Source organism: Macaca fascicularis, chromosome 15, assembly GCF_037993035.2.
Source record: "Macaca fascicularis isolate 582-1 chromosome 15, T2T-MFA8v1.1".
NCBI classification, from domain to species: domain Eukaryota; kingdom Metazoa; phylum Chordata; class Mammalia; order Primates; family Cercopithecidae; genus Macaca; species Macaca fascicularis.
Window position 1 is genome coordinate 94,752,050 of NC_088389.1, and position 6,000 is coordinate 94,758,049.

Below are 6,000 nucleotides of genomic sequence, written 5' to 3' on the forward strand. Positions count from 1 at the left end.
CTAAAACTCCACTCTATTGTTCCCTTTACTAGAATGGCTAATGAGCCACAGTCAAAAGGCTAAAAAAATTACCCAGTAAAATAGTTGTGTTTCAAGCCTTTCAGGTAGTTATTCTTAAGATTTTCGTCTGAATTAAATTGTAAAGCGATAGACTTCCCACCCCCCACCAAAAATCTCAAAAAAAAAACCAAACCAAAAACAAACAGAAAGCTACCATGTGAGGTTTATTTCTTTCCCTGATTTTAGTTTGCTCTGGATTATTTGAAAGATGATTATTATTGGTGAGTTATGTGAGTCAATAGTTCTCAAACTTCAGCACATATAAAACTTCATCTAAAGCTCATCAGAAAATGCAGATTCCTGAGCTCCACTTCCAGGTCTTCTGATTCAATTGATCTGGAGGGGGTGCAGGAATATGCATTTTAACAGGCACACCACTGAGAGTAGCCCTGATCCAGATAAGTTAAAGAGTTTTTCAGCTTGTTATAGTTTGGATGTTTGTCCTCCTAAACCTCACGTTGAAATGTGATCCCATATGTTAGAGGTGGAGCCTAATGAGAGGTGTCTAGGTCATGGGGGCAGATCCCTCATGAGTAGATTAATGCCCTCACTTAGGAGGGGTAGTGAGTGAGTTCTTGCTCTATTAGTTCCCATGAAAGCTGGTTGTTAAAAAGAGACGGACACTTCCCCTCTCTCTCTTGCTTCCTCTTGTCATGTGATTTCTGCACAAGCCAGCTCCACTTTACCTTCTGCCATAAGTGGAAGCAGCCTAAGGCCCTCACCTGAAGCCAAGCAGATGCCAGCAGCGTGCTTCTTGTATAGCCTGCAGAACCGTGAGCCAAATAAACCTCTTTTCCTTATAAATTACCTAGCCTTAGATATTTCTTTATAGCAACACAAAATGGACTAAGATACAGCTATTGCCTGAAATTCCATCCATTAGTAAATCTTGTTGCCACTGCTTGTTAGTCCTTCTAGAGAAGCTGACCAAGGATGGGCATAAAGGTGCAACTGAGACCGGCAATTCTGCTCTTTTCTATCAGTTGATTGACATTTTGTGGCTCTGGATGTAAAGCAATGGCCACACTTATGAATAATGGATATAATACTTTAGAAATTATTTAATGTATTTTTTATTCTCCCTAAATCGAGATGTCATATGGCTCTTCATCCTTTTAATCAATGAATTTTAATGCTTCAGGGGCAGGGCAGTCACTGGCTAGAACACCAAAGTCATTGCTCAGCTTTGACTGTCAAATGAAGCTTTTTATGTATTGTATCCCCAGGGAGAAAGTGCTGTTGAAAGCTAGGCTGCATCAAGAGAGAAAGGAATTTCTAAATTTCCAAAGCTCCCTTTATGTATCATTTATTTCTAATCTTATTGGATTCCTATTAGAGAATGAGGTCTGTAAAATCTCTACTTTTCATACTTTCTTGAGGTTTCTTTTACAGGCAAGTACATGATCGATTTTTGCAATATGTCTTTCTTTCAATGGATGTCAAATTCTTTAGCTATTAAAACAAGTGAGTTGATCATAATTTCAGTTCTTCTATGTCTGTATTTATTTTTTGTCTCCTAGAGCTCACTGATTTGAAAGAAGTGTATTGGAATCTCCTACTCTAACTGTATTTTATTTGTTCTTTTTGAATATTGAATATTCTTTTTGAATTTAATTTCATTTTTATCAAAGCAATATTCTTTTGCAGTCAAATTGTGCTCTGACGCTTAAAGCAACAAGAAAAAAAGGCGTGTCATTCCCTGCCTTACTCCCACTTCCCCAAATTATCACTCCCCAGAAGCAATCACTTTCAGCTCTTTTTGCTTTATCTTCTTGTGGTTACCTATATATTTCAAATTCCATGTATCTTTGGCTTTTAAATTTTAAATATTACCTATCAACATTCTACTTTGGAAAATGAGTTTGGAGGGAAAAGAAAACAAATTCCTGTATCCAATCTGATACATTTAAAGTTTTTAAGGATGGGGGAAAGAGGAACAAGAGCAATTGGTAAGAGACGTGGAACCTGTTTCTTCCTCCCCAGGCCAAAATCCCAGTTGCAGGTTTGATGAGTATTCAAAATTATGTTACATTTAAAAATATTTATTGAGCACTTACCATTCTACTAAAAATGACCTCATGAACTTGCATTCTAATGAGAGAGCCAGAAAATAAACAGATATGGAAACTATATGTCAATTGGTATAAAAAAGAAAATGCTATGAAGAAAATAAAATAAGGTAGATAGGATGGGGGGGGCGTTAAGTAGGGTCATTATAGAAGGCCTGACTGAGAAGGTGGCATCCGAGCAAAAATGCCTGAAGTAGGTGAGAAAACTGGCTAAGTGTGTTCTGAGAAGAGCAGAATGAAGGAAGGGCAAAGGTAGGAAATGAGGTCACAGAGGCAATGCAGGGGCCCAGTGGCAGGAAAGGATGACAGTCAGATTGTGTAGGATCTTGTCAGTACTTAGACTTTTACTCTGAGAGGGAAACTTCTGGAGACTTTTGAATACAGGAGTGATCTGATTTAACTTAAGTTTAAAGGAATCACTTTCACAGTTGTATTAACAATAGACTGAAAGGAGACACAAAGTGTGGAAGCTGGAGACCAGCCAGGTAAGTAATGCCATAATTCAAGTGAGAGATAAGTACAACTTGGACTGGAGTTCAGTGGGGAAGATGGTGAGAAGTATGAATTCTGGATATATTTTGAAGGTAGAGCCAATAAGATTCGCTGATGGGTGAGCCGTGGCAATCCGAGAGGAAGAGAACAGACAAGGAATTCTGGCCTAAGGAACTGGAAGAATAGAAGTGCTACTTCCTGCAATTGGGAAGATTGTGGTTAGGAACCTATTTTAGGAGGAGAAAATTCAGCTGTGGATATGTCATGTTTGAGATGCCTCTTGGTCATCCAAGTGAAATGGTGAACTAGACAGTTGTATATTTAAATCTAAAATTCACTGGAAAGTTTAGACTGAAAATGAAATTTGGAAGTTATTAGCATAGATGGTATTTAAAGCCAGAAGACTGGATGAGAACACCCAGGGAGTGAGCGAGTATGAAAAAAGAGAAGGAGGCCTAAGGACTGAGCTCTGGGTTACTTCACACTTAGAAGTCAGAGGAGGAGGCAGAGAAGACTTGATAATGAAGTCAGAAGAAAACTAGGATTTCCAGGAGGCCAAGTAAAGAGTATTTCAAGGAGAAAACACAACTTTGTCAAATGCTGCTGATACATGAAATAGGATGAGGACTGATCCTATTGACTGCTGGATTTACCAATATGGAGGTCATTAGTAGACTTGAAGAGAGCTGTTTCAATGAAATGGTAGTGGGGGTGGGAGGGAGGAGAGGAAACCCTGGGGGAAATAAAAATGGTGAATATAAATTTTATCAGGGGATTTGCTGTAAAGGGGACCAGAGAGGTGGGGTGGTAGATGGAAAGGGATGGAAGAGGATGTATGTTAAGGTACGAAATAGAATTCTGTGTGTTTATTTATTATTATTATTTTTCTTTCTGACTCTTATTTTAGGTTTAGGGAGTACATGTGCAGGGTTTGTTATATGAGCACATTGTATGTTGCTGGGGTTTGGAGTACAGATTATTTTGTTACGCAGGTACTAAGCATAGTACCCAATAGGTAGATTTTCAGTCCTCACCCTCCTCCCACCCTCCACTCTCAGGTAGGCCCCTCGTGTCTGTTGTTTCCTTCTTTGAGTCCATGTGTACTCAATAGTTAGCTCCCACTTATAAGTGAGAATATGTGGTATTTGGTTTTTTGTTCCTGAGTTAATTCACTTAGGATAATGACCTCCAGTTGCAGCCATGTTGCTGCAAAGGGCATGATCTCATTCTCTTTTATGGCTGCATAGTATTCCGTGGTGTGTATGTACTACATTTTCTTTAGCCAGTCCACCATTGGTGGGCATTTAGGCTGATTCCATGTCTTTATTATTATGACTAGTGCTGTGATAAACATACATGTGCATGTGTCTTTATGGTAGAATGATTTATATTCCTTTAGGTATATACCAAGTAATGGGATTGCGGGGTTGAATGGTAGTTCAGTTTTAAGTTCTTTGAGAAGTTGCCAAACTGCTTTCCACTGAGGCTGAACTAGTTTACATTTCTACCAGCAGTGTATAAGTGTTCCTTTTTATCCACAACTCTCCCAGCATGTTGTTTTTTCACCTTTCATAATAGCCATTCTGACTGGTGTGAGATAGTATCTCATTGTTTTGTTTTGTTTTGTTTTGTTTTTGAGACAGGTGCTAGCTCTGTTGCCCATGCTGGAGTGCAGTGGCAAAATCAGAGCTTACTGAAGCCTCTAACTCCTGGGCTCAACCGATCTTCCCATCTCCGCCTTTCAAGTAGCTGGGACCACAGGTGTGTGCCACTATGCCTGGCTAATTTTTTAATTTTTTGAAGAGACAAGGTCTTGCTGTGTTGCCCAGGCTGGTCTCAAATTCATGGGCTCAAGTGATCCTCCTGCCTTGGCCTCCCACAGTGCTGGGATTATAGGCATGAGCCACCATACCCCGGCCTCATTGTGGTTTTGATTTGAATTTCTCTAATGATTAACAATGTTAAACATTTTTTCATATGCCGAAAAGCTCCTAGATCTGAGAAACAACTTCAGCAAAGTTTGAGGATACAAAACCAGTGTACAAAAATTAGTAGCATTCCTATAACCAACAATGCCCAAGCTGAGGGCCAAATCAAGAACACAATCTCATTCACAATAGCTACACACAAAAAATAAAATACCTATGAATACAGCTAACCGGGGAGGTAAAAGATCTCTACAATGAGAATTACAAAACACTGCTGAAATTAGAGATGACACAAACAAATGGAAAAACATTCCATACTCATGGATTAGAAGAATCAATATTGTTAAAATGGCCATACCGCCCAAAGCAATTGAGAGATTTAATGCTATTCCTATTAAACCAACAATGACATTCTTCACAGAATTAGAAAAAACTATTCTAGTATTCATATGGAACCAAAAAAGAGCCCAAATAGCCACAGCAATTCTAAGCAAAAAGTATAAAACCGGAGACATTATGTTACCAAACTTTAAACTATAGTACAAGACCACAGTAACCCAAACAGCATGGTAGTGGCACACAGACACATAGACCAATGGAATAGAATAGAGAACCGAGAACCCAGAAATAAAGCCACACACCTACAGTCACCCAATCTTTGACAAGGTCAATAAAAACAGGCAATGGGGAAAGGGATGAAAGCACCAGGCCATAAATGGTGCTGGGATAACTGGCTAGCCACATGCAGAAGATTGAACCTGGATCCCTTCCTTTCATCATAGACAAAAATTAACTCAAGATGGGTTAAAGACCTAAATGTAAAACCCAAAACTATAAAAACCCTGAAAGTAACCTAGGAAATGCCATTCTGGTCATAGGCCTTGCCAAAAGATTTTATGACAAAGGTGCCAAAAGCAATTGCAGCAATAATGAAAATTAACAAATGGGACCTAATTAAACTAAAGAGCCTCTGCACAGCATAAGAAACTATCAACAGATTAAACAGACAACCTACAGAATGGGAGAAAATATTTGCGAACTATGCATCCAACAAAGGTCTAATATCCAGAATCTACAAGGAACTTAAACAAATTAACAAGCAAAAACAAACATCCCCATTAAAAGATGGGCAAAGGATATGAACAGATACTTCTCAAAAGAAGACATATATGTGGCCAACAAGCATGTAGTATGTTTAACTGTTATGAGATCTAATCAGTAATGTGAAAAAAAGGTAATGACAGAGAAAAAAGGGGAGATCCCATTTGTTGGCCATGGAATCTAATGCTGAAGTGGAGAAATTTTCCTTAGAAGAATTGATTGCTTGTTCATAGGAGGGAAGGCAGAGTACCTGGGCACAGTTATCAGAGCCGGGCAAAGGCACTGATGCAAGACTGTGGTTTTTTTCTATTGGTTTTGAAATTATCAATAAATTGGATGGAAGTGACTAT